The sequence below is a fragment of the Ammospiza nelsoni genome, chromosome 3, assembly GCF_027579445.1.
Source record: "Ammospiza nelsoni isolate bAmmNel1 chromosome 3, bAmmNel1.pri, whole genome shotgun sequence".
Classification (NCBI taxonomy): Eukaryota; Metazoa; Chordata; class Aves; order Passeriformes; family Passerellidae; genus Ammospiza; species Ammospiza nelsoni.
The window spans coordinates 63,162,919-63,185,927 of record NC_080635.1 but is presented as its reverse complement, the minus strand read 5'-3'; the positions used below and the strand labels follow the sequence as shown (position 1 = coordinate 63,185,927).

The window sequence follows — 23,009 nt, the reverse complement described above, 5'->3', positions numbered from 1 at the left end:
CCTGGAAAGATTTTCCTTTAATTCTAACTCTGGGAAGAGAAAACAATTTCAAGAGAACAGGAAAACTGGGTTCTTGTGAAGGTAAAACCAACATTACCCATTTGTTGCTTTTTATAATCTGGTAAGATTGGAGAAAGCATTTTCCTTATAGTAGCAGTCAAAGCTGGATTGCTTTGATATGTCTTAGATAAAGCTGTTATCCCAGGAGTAAATTAAAGGTTAATATACAGTATTAATTCCAGTCAGTCATACCATTATTTTTGAATTGACAATAACATCTGAAATTACTGATTTCAAATCACTAATTTAGAAAACAGAAAAAAAAATCTACATGCATGACCTTGTTACTGCATAATATTGCTGGAAAACATGGTCACTGGAAGCTGGCAAACCCCCTATGATGTGTGCCTGTCTGTCAGACAGGTGCACATACAGAAATCTCATGGTTTAGGGAACTTAATATCCTGTTTGAGCAGCTGGGAGGAGACAGCCTTGCTAGACAGACCCCAGGCAAGCCACTGCCCTACTCTGGTTCAACAGCAGCCAGTGGTTGAGTTCCCTTCCATTCCCTCTCTGCATACTCTAAGACAGAGTCTAAACATCATAGTCTGTGCCTGATCATTGCTGCAAGCACCTGGGAACACTTGATGCCCCAAGTTAGCTTCCTAAAAATAATTAGCACAAGATTCTCAAGATTAGCTTTTCATTTTTAACTCCATTTTTAACTTTTCTGGAGTTAAAAGTGGTTCTGGAGTTATCAGTGGTTCTGGAGTTACCAGTGGTTTTGATAATGGGGTCTGGCCAGTGTTTAGTGCCCATGAATTTGTTTTCAGGGAGGTTTACCTATTCCACAGACAGCCAAGGGCAAGTACTTATGCAAGCTTTCTTCTCTGTGGATTTGGACATTGCTTCTTATTTTAAATGCTGAAAGGTTGTATAAATTTTGACTTTGGGATTTAGATATTATTTCACAAAAATGTAATATTGTTAAACCTTCCCTGAAGTTAATAGACCAACTATTTCTATATTTTAAAATTGTAAGGGTGACAAATAGGTGTACACTCAAGAAACTGACACTCCTGACATTTCTACTGCAAACAAAGGTATGAAAAATGCCTGTTTTATTTAAAAGCCATAAGAGGTCACTTGTGGGATCAGTGCCCTGGAGCAGACCTTCCAGTTCCATGTCTAATTTGGGCACAAATTGGGATCTGATTAGGACTGAAACCAAATTATAAGCAAACAAATAAATTTCCCAGAGTCAAGTGAGCTTTATGGGTTAATGTGGATTGCTTGGTGAAGATTCATCTGAAAAATGCAAACAATACAAAATCCAAGATCATGCATCCAAGAGAAAAAGATGTAAGTTGTTCCCGTGAGGTGAGAGGATATTTTGGATTGCATTGATGGTAGACACATTTTGGGGGTACAAGAGATAAAGGAAGAGATAAAGTCTCAGATACTGTAGCTCTGAGGATAAAGACAACCTGTGGGTATAGAACACTGCAGCTGTAAATGGCTGCTGCTCTCCTGGATGCGATTCTGCTGTTGACATTTTTAGAAGGGTAGCAAACAACAGGAGAGCAGTGGGAAAAGAGTGATTAATAAAACATAGCAAGAAGTATAGGAAACTCAATTTATTCAGTATGTTCACTCCAGTATAATGACCAGAAAAGAACTAGCAGATAATTTTTAATCTAGGAGAAACCAAAGTTGCAGTAAAAACTATGATTGAAAATTTTAGGTAAATAAATTCAAAAGGCTTGTTTATGAAACAGAAATAATTAACCTTCCCTAAAGAACTGGAGGAGCCTTCATCACTTGAAGTGGTTAAACACTTGTATGCTATTTTGAATTCTGTGCAGAATGTCACTGAGCAGTATCTTTCTACTTGGTGGAACAGTCTGAAGTTCTTTGTCCTGTTATGCATAACATCCCATTAACACTCCCCTCTGACTTTAAAAACTACATTTCTGGTAAATTAAGATATTTCTCCAAGGAGCAAACACTCTGCAACTTCCTGAAATCCTGGTGGCATTTGGCATCTCCTTTTTCCCTTATATTCTGTTGCCTAGTGAATAGAAGAGTAACCAAGTTCCAAAGGAGAGACGTTGATTGTCTGTACATATAGGGGGGCTTGTCTACGGATGTGTATGACAAATGAGGATGTACAACTGTTTTGATATCTTACCTAAACCCCTGAATCATTGTTCATTCTGCATATTGAGGTTTGGTCTGCAGCTATCTGCATTCAGACAGGAATAATTACATTTACATATGCAAACAAAATCATCTTCACTAACCTAGGTCTTAGAAGCAAGGTCATTGTATTAAACTGATTACTTTTATCAAACTATCCTTACAGAAAGAAAAAAAGAAAGAGAGAAAGAGAACAGACTCATACAAACTTATCTGGGATCTGGGCTTCCATAGCCCTTCAATAAGTGCTATATTTAGAAGCAGGGATCAAAAAGTTTGGGTGTGTATTACATACTTGGTTGTGGAGTCTGATTCTAATTGCTTTTACTGTCTTTGGGGAATATTTTCATGAAGTGAGACATCATCTATCATAAATAACAGTGCCACAATCAAGCCTTTCAACAGCAGAGTCAGCAAGAAGAATTATCCATAGCCCAGTGCCCAGCATGGAAAAAACTGCCTTTTTTAAACAGTTATATAGATATTTAAAAAAAAAAAAAAAAGGCCTGAATTTCAGGCAATAATTTTGATTATAAAAGGGATCATAAAAATATTTTTGCCAGATTTTACTATGACTCAGGAGCAGGAAAAAAAAGAGCAAAATATACTCAATTTTAAAATACTTCACAGATTAGCCAGATTTGTTTATTTATTTTTTTTAGGAAAAAAAATAACAGACTTTGTTTGATATTCTTGAACACAGAGACCCTTGACTTTGTATCCTTAACTAAGATGTTGGGCACAGCAGTGGTCTCAGGCATGTGACATTTTAACTTGTGTTCATTGAATAAAGCATCAGACTTCAAAAATGTAATTCTTCAGACACGTTAATAACTGATTTAATGTTAATGAAATGTTACAGTTTTCATGTCCTTTTTATAAAGTTATAACATCCTGTCATGCTGTCCTCTGTGTGTTAGAAGTTCAGAACTGAAAGCCACACTTACATTAAGCAGTCAGGCTCACAGCAAGGTGTTCAACTTGACATTTTGAGGAGCATGGATATTTCTATCCCCTGTTTTTTCAGCTTAATGCATAATAATTGTGCATTTTAAAGCATTTTTATTCTAATTTTTTGCTCTCTTTCCAAACAGTATTCCTCCTGAGTCTCATAGAGCACATATTTCATGACAAGTATAATATTTTTTTCAAATTGAATCCTTTTTGTACACTCTGGTGTACCCACTGTTATTGCTCAGAATTTAATATAGACCAATTTTTTTTTTTTAAGTGCCTCTCAGATTCTTGTTTATCTCGTGCTTTATGCAGACAATAGGAACAGAAAACTCTAACAAGTAGCCTCATACACGCTACACATTTTTCAAATGCAACGTGTACTATAAGATACTCTCACACTGTGTGCTAATGAACAATGCAGGGCTGGGCTTCCTGTGTAACTTCAGCTGTGAAAAATTCCAATTCTCTCTGTCCTCTAGGGCTATACAATGGTTCTGCTTTCCTACTTTTAGGAACTTTAGTTTGTTTAAAATAGCCAGCAGGATTGATCTCCCACTGTGTTCGAACTGGAGGTGCACCAAGTAACAAGATATTTGCCTGTGTTTTGTGACTATATATGCTGATTTATTTCAGTCATACTCACAGAGTTTTTATTCACAAATGGGAAGACCTTATTCATGTGAATAGTCCAAGAAAGGGAATGAATTGTGAATATTAGAAAGAATAGATTTATAGAGTATTCACAGCTAGTGAAAAGCATCATAGCCTTTTTTTTAAAGCCTCTTTTTTTGTCTTTATCACAAGAGCCATCAAAACCAGTGGATATTCATGTATAATTCATTAACAAACAAGGCAATTTTCCTGCTTGTAATGCATAGGTCACTCATTCTTGGAACAGAAATAATACCATCTGATTTGGTGATTAATCAAAGTATGCAGACTAAACAGAAAATAATCATACTGACCAGTTATGAATAAATTCTACAGGAGGTTTAAAACTGTGCATATAAACTACGACAAATACACAAATACAGAAATTTAATTCACAGCCTGTTCAGGCATAGTTGGCAGAATGACTGTATTCATCGAGAAAAGTTGTTCTCCATAGTTAGTAACCACAATAAATATCCACTTTTTATTGCATTGCTTGGACAAGAAAAATATGTTCATACACTCTCAGTCCTCCATGAAGTTGGGAAAGCTTTTTTTTCTGCTGATAGCTAAAAAGGGGAACAGGTTAGTTTGACCGTTTAGAATTTAATCTTATATGTAGAACAACAAAGCACAAATGCAGAATCCAAAAAAGACAGAATATAGATGAGAAAATGCAAAAGAAATTGTTAACATAGGCAGAGTAATTAGTAAGATTTTACTTCCTCTGATTTTGGCTCCCTTACAGTTATTACTGTGCCTGCCCTCTGCCCAGAAGACTTATTTTTCCACAATACTCTCATTTTTTTCCTTTAGTGGCCTCCAGGAATAATTCTGGCTCTTCCCCACACCATCTCTACTCTCACTTCTCTACTGCAGTAATACTTTATTTGCCAACAAAAACAAACAAAATAAAAATGAAAACCACACAACAACAACAACACCCTCCAAAAAAAGCACTTACACAATGCCTAGCATCTTTTCACATTTGCTACCTACCTGGCCAGACAAGAAAAGCTGGTTCTGCTGAGTTGCAAGCTCTGTTTGTGCTGCTTCTCTGGTCCAGGTACATGGGCTGCTTGGTGGACCACCAAGCCAGCCCACAGATAGAGCTTCAGACACATTTTAACCTTCCCTCTGTGGATGTAGTAATAGGCTGTTTCTCCTCTTCTCTGTTTTCTCTCTTCGTTAAATTTGCATGATTTTAATATCTAGATGTTTCTGTTAAATTTGATTAAAATCTGCCAGCAGGCTCAAAAATTGCATAGGAGAAGGAAAAAAGGAGTTATGCAGAAAGAGAATATATCAAGTCAGGTGGTAGAATGCTGCAAGCCTTTCTTTTTCCTTATAAAACTAATCTAAAGTTCCTGTAGCACATAGTTAAGTACAGAGCTTTAAATATTTATTTACTGGCTAATTGATACACAAAATATGGGATTCAGAACACCCTCAGAGTTTCTGTAAAACATTAGCTGTAATTGAAAATAGCAGTTTTTCAAAGACAGATAATGCTGTGTAGGATCCTGGCAGACACAGCAGGAAGGTTGTAGGCATGTAGCATGAAAAGCCTGCAGAAAAGTTACTACTAGTGGCCTAAGGAACTCATGTAATCTTCAGACTGGTGGGAACTCAAAGGGACATTTAACACATTTAGCTCTGGTGGTTTTTCATTGCTTGGCAGCCAAGAAGCCCAGGAAGACCTGAGGAGCCCTGGCTATTGAAAGCAAACGTGGGCACAATCTATCATGTTCTCCATCTCTGTACTAAGATGTCCTTTGTACCAGTCAGTGAGGTGTCTGTCTGTCTCTGTGTTATAAATTTATGTGCATTTTCTGAAGGTAAAAAAAAAAAGGCAGAACCAAAAAAATAAAAAAAAACCCAACACAACAATATATTCTATTACTGGAACTGCAGGTAAACTGTTATAATTCTTAAAAGCAATCACCTTCTGTGTGATGAAAATGCCTCCCAGTGTTCTCACCTAGCATGCTGAGAACTCAGAGATTTTTTTTCCACCTGTGATAACACTTTTCAAGTTTCTTACTGTTAGAAGAACAAAAATACAAAACAAGTTCCTTTTTGGTTCCCTCCAAAATACCCAAGAACTCCACTTCTTATAAATAATAAACTAGCCAGATGCTTTCTTATTAATGGCACCTCTTCTATGTGTGAGCAGATTAGCCAGGAGTATCAGCCACCAGCCAAGTCTTTCTCTGCCAAGTGCTCTACAGAAAGATAGTACCATGTAGTAGTGTTCACAATTTCAAGTATAAGACAAAACAAAAAGTCAAGGAAGCATTAGATAACAGTAATGCTGGAGATGTGGAGCATTTATTTCATATACTTTAACTCTGCAACTCTGTGCTACCTGTACTCCACTTTGGCTGGTTGCTTTTTTCTACTTTTGCCAACGTTTGTGGGTTTAAGGCCAGTACTGTATTTGATGCCTCTTGCTTTATAGATATGTATTTGCTATCACACTCAATTTTAACAAAGATTAGAGAGACAGAAGTGGTCCAAAAGTAATACTTCCTTCTGGTTCATGATTTGTATTTCTTACCCACTCCCAGCCCAAGACAATTTTCTCCTCGGGCAACAATCCTTAATATCTTCTATGCAAAAATGCTGCACACCTGCAAGAGAACAGCATATCTAAGAATTACTATCCTGCACACAGGATTAAGTATAAAACCCCTTTACCTTCTTGCAGCATGTCTTTAAAGTACAGAAGCCCATTAACTTCAAATTGTGATTCTGTTGCCTTTTTTGCTCCAGCAAGGACTGCAGTAAACACAGCACTGCTAAAGCTTCTACTCAGCCCAACTTTAGATTTCCATACTTGTGTCTTTTAAGCTAGTTTCTCTGCAACATACAAGGTGTTAACAACTCTTTGTGTGTTCCAGTTTTTTCTACAGAGCTGGAAGAAAGCGTGGATGCACTTTAATTGTCATACAGTCTATTCTGCATTTGGTTCCCAGTGCAAGCAGTTACATTTGCTGATAACAAAATGCATTTATCTTCAGTGACATTTTAGATAGCTCCACAACCTGCTGCGTATTCTAATGAAACCAGTATCACTACCAATTAGACACCTGCAGAAGAAGTGGGCCATGCAAATGCCTTGCCCCACAAATGCTATTTTCCCTCTCTCATTAAGTTTTCAGACTAAATTATATCACAGCTAATGGCTAAAGACCTGCCCCTCAAATTTCAGTGTTGTGTGGAATTTTGCTAAATACCTCACACAGACTTTAAGGAGTTGTGTGCCTGCAAGTGTTTCAATATGTATTTTCCTTGCTTCACATATGCTTAACCTAGCCCTGCACTTGTCCACCTTCCTTTTCTTTCACTGACACACAGGCAGAAATGTCCTCCCTCCCACCCTCCATCACTGTGACAAGGTATTCTGGTGGGCTTGGAAAACTGTAGATTATTGCTTTGTTTTTCATCTCTGGAGGTCCTTGAGTTCAAATGTATTAGATGTAAGTCAGACTTGCTGTAAACAAATATTTGTTGATTGGATATACAAGATAGAGATTAAATAGAGGAAATCTTGTATATGAGGTTATATATCCATCAAGGGTTTTCAATGACATCATAAACCATGACAGAAAAGCAAACATGATTTACAGAGTTGCCACAAATCCCAAGATAGAACGGTATCTTGGTAATTCACAATTGCCAGTTTGTTTCATGCCAATCTTAGGACCTGTTCTAAACCCCGTCGGGGATATAGTCCCCATCTTGTTCCCAGGAATGTTGCATTAACTTTTCATTTGCTCTGGGCTCCTGCTGTTGCTGCCCCATATTCCAATTTGTCTGGCTGCTGCTCTGGTTGCTTTCATCTCCTTCTCCAGGGTTCTCTCTGGTGAGTGCTTTGGCAGGAGCTGTAAGCATTGTCCCATATCTATTAATTACACATGCAAGCACGTTTCTGAAAGCATGCAGTGTGTTCATAAGTCAAAATTGGACTATGAGATGCCTAAACTGTTTGTAGCCATGAGTGAGTAAAAATATGTGATCATCTTTGAAAATGCAGACTGCACAGATTTGGTAGCAGGCTTTAGATTTTCCCTTTGAAATTTTGGCCATAGCATGTCTAGAAGAAAAATGCGTCAAGAACAGGAACACAGAAACATTAAAATCTTAAAACACATAAGGAGGGTAGTGATTAAGTATTTTTTTGAATCTTCATATGCTATCATTTAAACAGGATCCTCTGCACATGTCAGTTGTTGTAACTTGCCTAAAAAGTAAGTTGTACAACTTAAAAGTAAGTTGCGACTTACTTTTTTATTGGGCAATTTCAGTGAGACCGATTGTAAGAATATCCTTGGTTTGTATAAATCACAATGGAAATCAATACCATTTCATCTGCATGCATATTCTTGTTTCTATAATCAGAAGGTAGAGGACAGGCTGGATCTGCTGTTGAGTTTCACTTCATATGAACTTTATATTTTAAGTAATAGTCAAAGCTGGAATGAATTTAAGGCATTGTACTTCACTTTGGCTGACCATAAAAAAATAATGTTGTGGATTGACCCCAGTGAGCAGCTCAGGTCCACACAGACACTTACTCATCTCCTCCTCACAGGGGCATGGGGATAATTAAGACACAAAGTGAGAAAATTCCTGGGATAAAGACAATTTAATAGGTAAAGTGAAAGCTTTGTCTTCAAGCAAAGGAAAATCAGCAAAAAGGAAGAAAAATAATTTTAAAAATTCCAATTCCACTAGCTTTGAAAACTATAGGCAAAAGTTTGGAGAGAATTCTTACTCTGATAGAAACATCAGCAGCATTGTCTTTCTTTCTAGCTCAAAAACAGCAAGAAATTTGCACAGTAATGTTAGCTACAAATATTGCCTTTAGCACAGCTCAATATAGCTGGCTATAAAGTAGCATTTACATTGTGAGTTATCCTTATCACAGAGATCTTTGCTCAAGGGGCAGACTCTGTGAAAAGGGGTGTCAAATGACTATTTAGTGAGCAAGGCCTGTGTTTATTCTCTGGATGGCTTTTTTGGTATTTCTTTTGTTAGCTTACAGTAACACCTGTCTAGGTGACAGAAAACATTTGAGTTTGCTTTATTGCTATTGCTCACAAAACCTCAGAGAACAGAAGTGTGTAATTATCCCAATCTCAAGAAAATGAAGGTTTTAGATATTGCAAGACACCCCATTGCTAACCTGCTTACCTGAAATATTTTTTCTGATAGCACACAAGAATTTCTTGTATCACAAATAGGCACTCTTTTCTGTTTCAGAATTAAATATTAATTGGTTTTGGTCAAAATATATTTCTGTTGTTAATTCCTAGTTAAGGAAGATATTTTCCTTTTGTTTTCTATATAGTGTAAGACGGTGAGAGAAGTTTAAGGCATTAGTCTGAGTGCACTGTTTTTTCTGTCATGGTCCTGGCCAAAAACACAGGGCAATGCCTGGAAAGATTGACTGAGACAGGGCAAGGGAGTTCAGGACCCAGAACCCATGGAAAGAAGTCAAGTGTGCTGCTTCATAGCAATACCTTCAGCCTATTTCAAATATCAGTGTACAGTTGCTCAAATTCCTAAAAACTGCAAAAAGTTTGTAGTTTTAGCAGTTATGTCTGTAATATTTTGTGTTTTGCTTGAATTCCTGTTCCTGTAGACAAAATTCACCATGCAAATACCTTTCTATCACAGGAATATTCAAATGAAGGATCTAAGAAAAATTAAATAAAAATGTTTTAATTGCAACCCTCACATTCATCAAGAAATATTTGAAGTCTTGGCACAGTACTCAAAAATGTTCAGAAACCAACAAAGGGAAAAAATTTTTTTTAAATGCTCACATTTTTAAACTTAATGTCAGGATTCTGAGGGACAGGTTCAAGATTTCTATATGTTTGAGGTTCTAAACCAAACCAAATAGATGGGGAGAAATTTGAATTGGACTCCTCTCATAAATATTCTGTATTAGAGTCCATGAGCACTAGCAAGCCTTTCCATCCTCTTCCACAAAAAAATCTAGTCGTACACAGGTTAATAGCTCTGTCTCATTTTGGGCTATCTGGGACACTATAAGCTGGTAGCAGTCATCAAAGCAATGACTTCTATAGTTATTGAAGAGATATTTTGGCATCTGTTAAAAACATTAAAGGAGGTTGTAGTGAGGAGGGTATGGTCTCCTTTTTTTTCACTGAAAGAATGGTTAGGCATTGGGATAAGATGCCCAGGGAGGTGATGGAGTCACCTGTCTGAAAATGCTCAAGATGTGGCACTTGGGGATGTGGTTTGGAGTTGTTGCACTGATGCTGGCTGATGGTTACACTAAGTGCCCTTGAAGGTCTCTTCCAACCTTGATTTTGCTGTGATTTTGTGGTCTTCAGAAAGTTTTTCATTTCATCTTACACTCTGGATAAGAAAGTTTAGATGATGGACTGAAATCTGTCCTTTGAATGGCTAAAATTAGGTGGACTACACTCCAGTCTTTTTTGATAACATTACATAATGATGGCATAATTAAGAAGCATTTGATGCTATTTCTGTACAGCAAATACTGCTTTATAATTTTTTGTTTTATGGAACAACTAAAGGATTGTTTTGAAAATATGTTATTGAACTGGAAGAATCACAATCAATAAGTATTATAGCTACTCAGTGACTAGATTATTAGAAAAATAAATTAGGAACTATCCTGCTCACAAATAACCATTATTTCACATGATGGGTAGAAAAAAATTGTACACATGTCATGGCATATTGTTCATTTGCAAACACAGAGAGACCTTTTCTAATCATATAAATTTCATTTATTGATTAGAGATCATGATAAAGTGGTTTCTTTCAGAGTGCTCTTTGTCTAAGCTCTCTCTTTTAAATTAAGAATCTATTTTACATTACCACAACCCAACATAAAAGCTATGTACCCATGTGTGTACAAACAAGTAACTTCTTTCTCTCCTGTTTCAACATAACTGTTAGTTTTCTTATTAAGAAAAACAAAAATCAGTTTTCTTCTTTCTCCATCTGATTTTTTGTTCAGGTAGAGCAAACATGCTGCTACCTATTGTGATTTATGCTACAGAAAAATCTGACTTTTGCATTTGCACATCGTGTGCATTTTGAAATAAAGAAGTGACAGCTGATCTGCATATTGAAAGCACTGTGTTACTATTGCTCTAAAGTTTGTTGGTTTGCTTTGTTTTGCTTTGTTTTGTTCTGCTTTGTTTCCTCTGGAAGATCTCACAATCTGCTGTGAAGAAGTTGTGTGTTAAGAAAGGGAAAAGAAGTATAAATCTCACAGAGGTTGGTGCAGAGAAAAATTGTCACAAAGCACCAGACCACAGAGATTTAAGCCTTTGTGCCCTCAACAATAAAAATACACCAAGGTAGCCATAGATTCCCTATATGGGAATTTGCCCCTCCAGAGCACACCTTGCACTTTTTTGTTGACCAAGCAATGACAAGGTATGAAAATACACCTGCCCATCTTTAAGCAAAATAAAAAGGGATTGTGGTGGAGAAATACACAGAATTCAGTATTACCTCAGGAAAGAGGTTTCTAAACTGTGATATGCACAGCTCTGGTCTCTTTTGTAAATAGCAATAATCAAAAGCATCTGGCTGCCTGTTTATGTGCCTTTGCCTTAGTTGGTAAATGCCAACTCACAGATAATCACATGAAAACAGCTGGGAGAGTTGAAAGAAAGTGGATAAAGGCAGAGAAATGAGGATGACTTTGTGGGAAAAGGAGAAAGTACAGAGGCTGCCACTGTGGTAAAAAGAGATGTTAGGGAAAAGACCTCAAGGACAAAATAATCCTTATGCTAATATTTTCATGAGACCATTTTTAATGCAAAACTGTCTAGAAATTCAATTTCTATAAGGTACATTTTGGAAGCCAAATCAATGCAAATCACTGCTGCTCAGGTCTGTCTCAGATTCTCACTGTAAGATGAGTTAAAATGTATCTGCTTAACATATTTACCAGCTGCTTAAACATATTTACCAGAAAATGCCAGGGCGGAGAATGAATCAATAAACGACCACAAAGCTTAAGAGAAAAAGGGTTAAAAATATTAGGCTAATCAATTCCAAAATTTATGATAATGCAGCCTTAAAAGTCAAATGGTACATGGGTAGTATGGAAAGGAGTTGAGGACTGAACAGGGGTATGGAGAAGCACGGGGCCTGTACTGTTGTCAGCCTGTATATCTCATCCTGTGTTGAGCAGAGGAGTTCAGAGCTGGCAGCATGTGAAGCATTGACCATTCTTTCCTGTAAGTGGAACACATGGAGCTCAAGGGCTGCAATGTGCTGACAGGAGACCCTTTTATTTCCTTTCCCTCACAGTGGGTGCAGCTGATCCCTGATATTTCCAGCCCCACCAATTCAAAGGCATGATATCTCAAAAGCTGATCTGTGTACGTTGCCTTCCTCCTCTTCTCCAACTTCTTCTTCATCTAGGAAAACACCTTGATGAGAGCCAGTATGCTCCTGGTCCTCTTAAGTGAATAAGACAAATATTTCACCTTCAAAGGCACACTAAGCTTTTAGTTCCTCTTTTCAGCTTGCTCGTGTCTAGATAGATTTGTCCATTCCACCAGTTTCTGTACCTCTAGTAGGAAAACTGTGGAGAAATGAGGAATTATTCTGCCTCCAGCAACAAATAGTCTTCATTGCACCTTTAATATTTGTTCTCAAACTTTATGGGTTGTTTCTCCTGTTATGTTAATTACTTTTTAATGACATGGGATAAATTTTCTTCTACTTTTTAAGTATGCATTCATTTTCTCTGAGAACTCAGTGCCCTGAAACACAGGTTCAGTTACCTTACACACTGTTTTAATTTTTCCTCCAGTTAGAGAATTGCCTCATACCAGTGCCTGGAGGAGCCTTGTGAAGCATCAAGCTCATTTTTTAAAAGATATTTGCAGATACTCTTTGAGGTAACAGAGATGACCTTGAGGCACTGACAAAACCACCCCATTGCACAGTTCCAGGGATGATCCTAGGGTGAGCCAGGGGAGCTATGTTGTCAAGGGGCCTGAGGGCAGCATTCACACAAAACAAGAGCCAGCCCGCTGCAGTGATTGACGGCAGCCTGATTATGACATCAGGTTCAACAATCCCCACAGCATATATATATCTATACATTTATTTATTCATTTATTTATATCACAAAAGCTTTTCTTTTTCTTCCGGTTGTTTTCATTGCATAAATGCAGGATTTGCTCTTTTTCTCTCTTTATTACCTTAAATCCTAATGTATTAGTCTGCGGCACTAATGTATGTTGCAAAATATGCAATATGGCTGATGTAATAATCCCATTAGCGATTGATTGATGATTTTTGAATCCCTAAATCCTGAAATTTCACACAACTTTAGTTCTCATTTTTACATTTAAAAGATAAGACCTTGTTGTACAATATTTTGCTTGAAAATAATTGAATGTTTGGCTCTTGCAGTGGAATCAATACCACATTTTAATCTTTTTTAGGTTTTCCTACTGTATCATTCTTTATGAATTAAAATGAGTGTAGTGCTCAGAAAATGTCCCATGTTCCTAATCCATAGAATAATGCAGGTAGTATCTACTCTTCAGCATAATGCAGGTAGTATCTCTTCTCCAGTCTACAAATTTCCTCCTCTGGTTTTTATGAAGGTACAGATTCTGGAGACCAGGGAAGTAATTCATTCCTTGTACTGATCCAGTCTCTGACCTTGCATCAGCTGTTTAAAGCACAAAATATTTCTTCCTTCCTCTTATCTCTGAGAGATTCCATAAAACAAGTCTGTGTGTAGTGGTAAAAAATATTCATAAGGGACTAAAGAAAGAAATCATCTTCCTTTCTGTAGTAAATGTAAGCGAAGAATGAAGCACCATAATAGGAAAACATAAGGATACTTTGAGAAAGGCTGTTGTCTAATGCAGAAATGTATATGATGTCCTGTAACTTTGAGACGTTCAACATTTGTGTCTAAACATTTTGTACAGATCAAGAAGTGAGAAACAAGCAAACGTGTCTTCATGGAAATCTGAATTTTAGGGTATAGCAATAAAAATGGTACATTCTAATGAGTAGATGCCTTAAATTACCACCTTCCTATCTCACCCTAATAGTCTTATCTTAAAAATAAAAACAAACACAAAAACAAACTAACCAAACAAACAAACAAACCCCCACCAGAATCCTAACCAGACCTTCCAGAAAATAGCATCTGCTTTCTAGATAATTTTGCTTAATTTAGAAATAAGATTTGCAGGTACCCTACATAAGCATAAAATTAATTTTTCCTCTGTTCCTGTGTTTATTCCTACATTTCCCACTACTCTCTGAAGGAGGACAGATCAGGAAATTATTCCTGCTACCCACCTGCAGCCTACTCTCTGGAACACTGCATCCTTAAAAAAACCCTTATCTTTCCCGTGTTGCTGTGAAATATGAAAGTAGTACTATCTCCTGTTCAGAAAGTGCAAGAAAGAGAACTGATTTAGAGTCTTTCTTCCCCAATTATAATATTCTTTTTCCAAGTCTTGGAAATCTGCCCAGATGGATCTTGGTGCGAGTGCTGTACCAAAATCCAGGTAATGTCATGTTTGCTTGCTTAGTTCTTCTTGCCTCCTTGTACTCCAGTAAAGGAGAATATACTCTTAAAAAATTTTAAAGAACTTTAATACTCTTTCCTAATGACTGAGTATTACAGAGACCATCAACAGTGAGAGTCTCTATGCCAAGAGAGAACAGCATGTTGGATGTTGTACAAAATCCTATATAAAGACATGTCCAAAAGTGTATTGGATAAAGCTGGTTTTATAAATGAAATACCCTGCCAGAGGAGTTAAGCCAAGTCACCTTTTGTCTGTTTTGATGACTGCCTTGAGAATCCTGTGAAAATTTCTTTGAATTTCCCCAAAATGCAGAGCTTGCCAACTGAACACATGGACTACAGTTCTGCAATATTTATTTATAGAAGCAGAGCTCAGTCTATAAACAAGCACAACACCCCATGTCATTTATTATGCTATCTGTATTTTCCTGTGATTAGAACAAATGGCCAGATCAGTCCTACTTCTGTATTTACAAAGTAGCCCAATAGACAGTCAATACAGCACTCTTTTCTGTGAGGGATGAGAACAAACTGTGCAAAGCAGGCTTCTCCCAGCCCCTTTTCTCTTTTTGATCATTACTCTTTTTCTAATGTTCTCAGCCAAAAAAAAAGCACTGTATGACCTCTGAGAAATGTCAGGAAAACATTCTTTTCTCTGTGCCACTCCAGTTTGTGGACATTGGGTGCATCCTGACTGCAGGCCCAGCTCAGAGCAGTGTATCTGAGACAAGTCATGCTAAAATGCCTCTTGCTGCATTCTCGGGGTGCCACACACCCCCCTGACCTTCTCTGACTGCTAAATGTGGCTGTGGGAGTCTCACTAATGAACAGCACTGCACCATCTGTTTGGCTCCCACTGCTGGACCTCCTTGGGGTGAGGGAGGAGCAGCAAGCAAATGCCGGTCCAATACCTCTGTCTGACTCACAGAGCAGTACAGCTGCCGCTTCTGTGATTTCTGCTCTTTTTTTTCCTTTCCAGAATGACTCAGATGCAGGATTTTTCAGGCATAATTCAGAAGTGTAGGAAACTTAAATGTATAGAATAGAAATAAATTCATCGCAGTATATGTGATAGAAATGAACAAAGGAAAATTCAGTTAAAATTGTACCTGTTCTGCATGCATGACTATGTGTACAGGTGTCTGTTACTTAAGAATATGAATTTCAAACTAGATAAAAGCTATATGTGAATATTTGCAGAAGTACATGTTTTGGTGTTTTTATGATCCCACAAGTTTTGACAGCTGAATCTAAAAAAAGAAAAAAAATCTTGGGCATAAATTTTGTATCAAGGTTTTTACATTGCACTCATTCAGTAAAAAAATGTTTTAAAGGGAGACATATTCCTTTATTTTAATTGCACTTCCTTCATTTTAAAATCTTTGGGACAAATATTCTCTTCTTTCTTTTCTGCATTGTTTCTAGTACCTTTTTACTCAACTGTGGAATGTGGATTTTACATTGTATGATAGAAGGACAGAAAGTGATTTACTATGATATGTAGACTGGTGTACTCAAGTTTTATGTATAGTAAGGTGTTGTCATTCTGCAGCTATTTTAGTTGGTCCTTGGGCAAACAAAGGAAAATGTTCCCTTCCATCTCTTTCAAAGCCTAGCAGAGGACTGGGCTGGGTGTCCTGGTGTTTCTGATGGACAGCAGAGTGTTGCTGCACTCCTGGTTGAGCAGCCTGGAGGTCGCATCACTCAGATGGGATTGCCTGATATATGATCCAATTTTGTGGCTACAGCAAGTCTTCAGAGCTGGGTTAGGGCAGTCTTGTTTGAAACTCCTGCCTCTCCTCCACAGTTTCCTTGTTCACTGTCAGCAGCACCTGTGTTGGCTTCATGAGGTATTTGTGCAAAATCACATTGGGCTTGGATCAAGGACAATCCACGTTGGTGCCAGTCCTGATGTCCCAATGGACAAAGCTCCCTCTCTTCTCCACTGGTCAGGGAAAGTCCTGGGCCAGTTCTCTGCTGGCATCTATGTTCTTCATCCAGCTACCCTTCTCCTGTCTTTGCTCTGGGAGCCCTGCAGTCCTATTGCAGGCTGCAGTCTTGCTCTGTCAGTCTGGATGCTCTTCCTGTATTGCCATAATCCCTGAGAAAGAAAAAAGAGCTGAGTTTTATCCCTCCTCAGAGCAGCAGGACTGCTCCTGCAGAGCAGCATGGTGCAAGGAGACATGACGAAGAGCAGCAGAAATAAGTCTTTCTCATCCCAGTCTCTTCATGTCCCTTCTGTTCACAGTACACAGATAAATGCAAAATAGCAGCTATGTGGAGAGGTTTCCCAGATCTCTGGAGAAAAGCAGGAGGCTGACAGTAATGAGAAAGCAATTTTTTGCCTTTTTAGTTGGACCAGAGTCTGAACTGGATTAAATGCTATAGGAGTGTATTTTTCTTCTCTTTCTGCAGGTGTGTGCAGTTTAAAACCAGCAGAGCCATGGCCATAGTAAAAGAAAATACAAAATGAAAACAAACCACAGTACTAAAACCAAATAAAAATTGTGTTGTTGTTGTGCCAGATACAGTCAGAGACATAAAAGAGATGTTAATTAGTTATGTTACTTGCTTTCTGCTCTGCATTTTGCAGCTCTTTATAGGGTTGAGTGTGGTGCAACAGAGTGGGAGCAGATGCTATGCTTCCTTTGTGAGCACCTATGCCAGTGACAGGATTTGAGCATATCCGGCATATGTTTTATTCATTAAGGCTCTAAGAAGCCATTTTCTGTAAGGTTGAATATTGAATGATGGAAGAGATATCTTGCATTAATTTTATACTTTTTTTGGGGGGATGCCAAAAACCAGATCAAATATGTTTAGAACATGAGATACGAGAACAGCTGCATTTTGATAATAATGCAGAGAAAGAGATGACCTTATTAAATTGTGTCTCCCCAAATCTTCCAAAGCAAGAAGCACAATTACATTAGAACCCTCCAGAAACTCAGTAGATTTTCCTGGATTTTTATTCAGTTGTTTATTCAGTATTAAACTCCTGTCCAATGAACATGACATTGTATGATATACTTCAAAGCCTAGGCTTTAGGTGCTATCATAAAATTATCTATTTGGGAAAACAGTAAAGGTAAAACACTGTTTCCAGACTGTCCACATGTGGGCCTTTGGGCTTGATTGGAGAACCATGAAAAACTTATTATATTATTCAGGTTTTGTGTGAAGAGAACTGACTACAGGGAGGAACAAAGCAAGAGGGGTAGATAAAATTAAAAATTAAAAAAAGGAATTAACTCACTGCTTTCAGACCAAGTCAGTATTTCATATAAAAAGGCAAAAATATTTCATTTGTGGCCCTTATTTGGATTTTTGAGGTTAAGGGGTTTTTTAATTAATTAAAAGCTGTTCAGTGTTTTCTGGATTCATCGACTACCCATGGGAAAAAAAAGGATATGGTTTTGGCACTTACTGCACTCAAGACAGGTAATTTAATCAATGCCCCTGTCACCTGTATTTGTCTATCTACAGGAAAAACACAGTGATACCATCAGCAATTTGAAATAGCTGTCATTTAAGTATGAGTATGATTCACCAAGGGGAAACCAGGCCTGACAAGCCTGATCACCCTCTCTGACAAAGTAACGTGCTCAGCTCACATAGGGCGAGTGCTGGTCATGGTCTACCTGGATTTCTTCAAAGCTTTCATTATGGTTTCCCACAGCCTCCTCCTGGAGAAACTGGTGGTTTATGGTCTGGCAAGTGGCCTGTGCAGTGGGTGGGGAAGAGGCTGACCAGCTCACCCAGAACACCAGACATGCTGGTAAATAACTCTGTAACTGGAATAATACTGAAATAACTGGAAACCTGGTCCAAGTGTGAATCCCAAGGGAGAGATATTGGGCTCAATGCTGCTTGCTGCATTCATAAATGACATGGAAGACAGGATCAAGTGTACTCTGATGACATTTGCCATTGAGACCAAACTGAAGGCTTTGAAAGGGAGGCCACTCTGCAGGAAAACCTGGACAGGCTGAAAGAGTGGGATAAAATCTTATCAAGCCCAACAAGATCTTGCACCTGGGAAGATATAGTCCAGGAGCATAGCACAGGCTGGGATCTACCCAGCTGGGGAGTACCTCTGTGGAAAGGGAACTGAAGGAATTGGCATAATCACCCTGGGGGAGTGGTGGATTGCCCAGTCTCGGACACTTTTGAAATTCAGGTGTACAGGCTGCTGAGCCATTTTGTCTAGACTACTTTTTGCCAAAAAAGGTTGGACCAGATGATCTGTAAGATTCCCTTCCATCCTGGTGTTCTATGACTCTGGGATGACAACCCATTTTATTGATTATGGATGCCTAGTGTCTTACTGTTGCATTGATGGCAATCTTAAATTTTGTTGTTGTTGCTTGGATTAAAATAAGGAGTAGGAGCAGGTGTAAAAAAACAAGATCCTGGGACTCAGGGTGCTCTCTTTTCTCTGCCTGCACCATACCTGAGCAACTTTGGCTTCCCCAGGACATGAATCAATGGCCTCAGACAGAAGATAGCAATGCATCTTTCTAACTATGAAACCTAAAAGACCTGATCTATAGGACACCCTTTTAAATTGCTATGGTAAAATCCTCTTTGTTCTTTCCAACTATAATAAAAAATCAGACCTCTAAGAACTCTGGCCCTGCAGTGGGGAGCTGAGCAGCAACTAAAATGAAGCACAAGCTTTCTCAATTGGGTGGGATTTACTGAGTCACCAGTAACTCAACAACAAGCTCTTTAAATTCCACTTTTTGCTCAAACATGGTTTTTAAACATGCTGTGGTGTGGCATTAATAGGAGAAGAGACCACAAAAATTACTTAAATAGATATATCAGATTTATGTAGCAAACAAGATGTACTAAATTCTCTTAGCTGAGCAAAGACTTTTTGTAAAAAGTTCTTTATATGACAAATAAGATACAGAGCCAAAAATTACATTAAATCTTTATAAATTGTGGAGTCCTGTTTAAATAAAAGGATTTATGCAGGTAATTCTATTAATGGTATTGATAGCTATATGCATAGGCCTTTCAAACAGGAAAATATGTTTTTGCATTCAAAATGCATCTGACAAAATGCATTATGTAGCACTGTAATCCTTGCTCTCAGTTAGAAAGATGAGGATGGTGTTCTGTATGTAATTATCATATACATTAACAAATAATGCAAGAAGATATTTTCAAGGGATTTTTTAATAGAGTGAAAAATAAGACGTTTGGTTATCTTTCAGAAAGAGCAAATATGGCCTATGAGGTCTCCTTTATTTTCTGTTCATCTGCAACACTTGGAAATTTAAAAGTCTTTTTGAGATGAGTTAATTTATTTTTATCAAACAAGAACAAGTTTGTATAGAAGAGGTATTAAAAAATTTTCAGGTACATTTCTTAAAGCACCCAACAGCTGAAATAACTGTGTGGATTTTGATAATTCCTGATGAGTGTACTAGAGCTCTGGCCAAATAGGCAGTAGAGAATAGGATCAAATGCTAATATTTGATTAAGTTCTTCTAGAAGTTTGTCTTTAGATTAGGTCAGAATCCTACCCAGTTAAACCTGGATAAGGAACAGGTTTTCAGAAAATTTGTGGGGTGAGGGAGAAGGGGCAGGGGAAGTAACATCCATTATTTTGTCCAAACATCCTACCAAACATAAAAGGTTTGTAATTTGCAGGTTGAAGATCTGAACACAAAATTAGAAGGAGCGTGTGGGTCTTCACAAACCTTAATCCTGACGCTTATAATTTAAACAATGTTTGTACTTCCAGAAAAAAGGGATGGATGTGTCCACAGCAGCACAGCTGCACTGGGAAGGGCGTATGCCTCCCCCACAGCTTCATTTGGCTGAATGACCCCACCAAGTAGTGTGAGCTGCAGCTCAGTAGTCAGCCAAGCTAGCTGGGACCTGCCCAAATCTGTGCAGGCGTTGCAGTTGTCACTCTGATGGAGCCTTGGAGGGCCTAGGAGTGCATCCAATAGCACTGCATCCCATGGAAAATCCCATGGTGATGTCCTTGCAGAGACACTCATGCCCACCCAGCCTGCTTTTCTCTGGGTGTCCCACGCTTGTGTCCTGCACAGATTGCATTTTGCCTTTTACCCAGTAACGCTAAAATGTTTATGTGTGGTGTCAGGAGGCCTAAAGATGCCCTCCTCAGCATGACACATTTCTCAGTGGTGGATGTCAGGTCTCTGCTGGGAAGCAGAGCAGGAAGCAGGAGCATCCACTGAGGAGCCAAGCACTGGCTAAGGCTCTCAGTGTGAGGTGGAACCCAGTGTCCCAAGAAATGCAACACACCACAGAGCTCCTCACTGCCCAGGTGGGCATCTACACCTACGTTGCTATGCAGGTTTTTTTCCTTTTGACTTCCAATCACCTAAATAAAGTCTCTTCAATACTCCTGCACATATTTAGCCAGGATTTGCAGCATTGTTTCAAGGTGCATTTGAATCTTATTTCTGCTACATTTGTTGCTTGAGTATCTTGTGTTATGTGTTCAAATAATATTTATTATGTTCAGTGTGACCAGAAAAACTTTATTGCCCTCTACTGCATGTTAACTTAGAGATAGTAATCCCACAGTGTTGCAAATTACTCTTTGCTGAGAGAGTGGAAACTCTGGCTGTCTAATAGTAGAAGTAGGAAAAAGAAGCCTATAGGTACAGTGTTTAGGACAAAGTACTCTGGAAATGCTTATAGGCACACTGAGAATCTTCTGGAAAGACTGATTGAGCTGAAAAAGAACAAGCAGAATGGGAAAAAAGAGGATGCTTTTATTGTTTGCCTCTTACAACTGACAGGAAAGATCTTTAAAAAGTAGTCTTTGAAGTGTTGTCTGGTTCTGATTATTTTATTGCAAGTCCATGCCACTTCTGTGTGTTTTGGTATATGTTCCTTCTCTTAATCAGTTCAACCTGTTCCGAAGTAATCAATGCATCCGTTTTTGTATTCCTCAGGCTTACATACAGTGTGCAGTCATTAGTGAAGTCTGTGGCTGATATTTTACACTTCTCCACACCTAAAAGTAGCGAGATTTTATAGCCAGACATATCTTCTCACTGCTTACTTTATAAAAAGAAAAAAATTTAAGAGGCTGACAAGCTCAATCAGAAAAAGTACTGGAACTACTGTTAATATTTTTTCCCATAGGATTATTTTTGAATGGTCATTTATTTCCAAGGATTTTTAGAGTAATATGAAGTACCTAAACAGAAGAGAAATGTTGAAATGACAAACATCCATGTCTGAAGCAGCAAAGGGTTTTCAAGACTACTTCTAAGACATGTTTTATTTTCCACTGAGGAGATTGTTGACTTCTTCTGAAAAAATGGTGTGCCTTCTCCACTAAGACCAATCTGTAGAGTCATAGCCACAGAAAAAGAGGATTCTGAATTCCAGATGCTGGATTTCCAGGGATTCAATCATGACAGGGCTGATTTGTTGTTTTCAGGATGGATGGAATTTATTCCTTCAGGCACCCTGTATACAAAATTCACTCTCCAATCTATTTTAATCTATCTTAAACTCCTAAATATAGATTGTTACTGATATGCTAAGTAACATGGAGGGAGAATTTTTGTTTCATTTACGTCCAAATGGTTGTCTTTACAATACTCCATGGAAAACTTTTGGAAAAGTGAAATATCAGACACAACCTTCAGAGGATGAAAACATTGTACCCTACCTCCCATGAAGACCACTTGCAGAATAACAACTGTGCTGAACTGCACCCACTGCTGAGCGAACACATTTCAAAGCTTCACTTTCTTCACTCAGAATTACTTTGGGACTGTTTGTTTGGGGCTATTTTTTGTTTCTTTTTCAATTGTTTTGCACTCCCAAATTACATCAGGATACCTGAAAACCAACCCCAACCAAGACTTTGCATCAAATTTCACATCAGGATTTTATCTTATGTTGCAACAAAGGGAATAATTTCTGATGTGCTTTAATGTATGCTGCTGTACCTGCTCAGAAAATGAGGTAGTTCATATGAAATTTCACACAAAAATTATATATAATTATCTCCCCTCTACAAGGGAACGTACTAGGCTGAATAGCTGTAAAAAGTATTTAATGCTATTTTAGAAGATAAAAATGTAGGCAGACAGATTTACATTTAAATCATATTTCAATCAACCTTAAAGGTTCAGTTTACACAGTAAAGGTATAAAAAGTTAGCTTATTAAATATGCACAATGTTTTGCATTGCATGAAGGATGTGGATTGTACTTTCAATTTCCAAGCAAATTAAACCTGCTGTCAGTAAGTACACTGTAGCAGGATACAGTGGGCTCTGTGGAAACCAATTTAAACAATTTATGCTACTGCATGTCAGTTGGGTGAATTGGATTTCAGATAAATCCTCTGTGACAAGCTGAGGTTCTTCTTGCAAGAGTAGGAAGAGTCCTCATCTCTTTTTCTGATCACAGGTTTAGGACAATACTTTTACACTCCATGCAAAGGAGTTGAAAGGGTTGTGGTGGCTGCATAGAAGGCACAAAAAATAATTATTATGCAGTGAGAGACAGTCTCTATGACTTAGCAGCAGCTGTCTACATCTTGCCATGTACACATTAGGGATTGATCAGGGAATTGTGTGCTTGAGACCAGC

At 38.0% G+C, this 23,009-nt stretch overlaps 1 protein-coding gene across 2 annotated transcripts in view; it reads left to right on the top strand.

The window, feature by feature from the left end:
• NKAIN2 (sodium/potassium transporting ATPase interacting 2) overlaps window positions 1-23,009 on the top strand; it is a 525,174-nt gene that overhangs the window by 367,061 nt on the left and 135,104 nt on the right. The window lies entirely within an intron of this gene.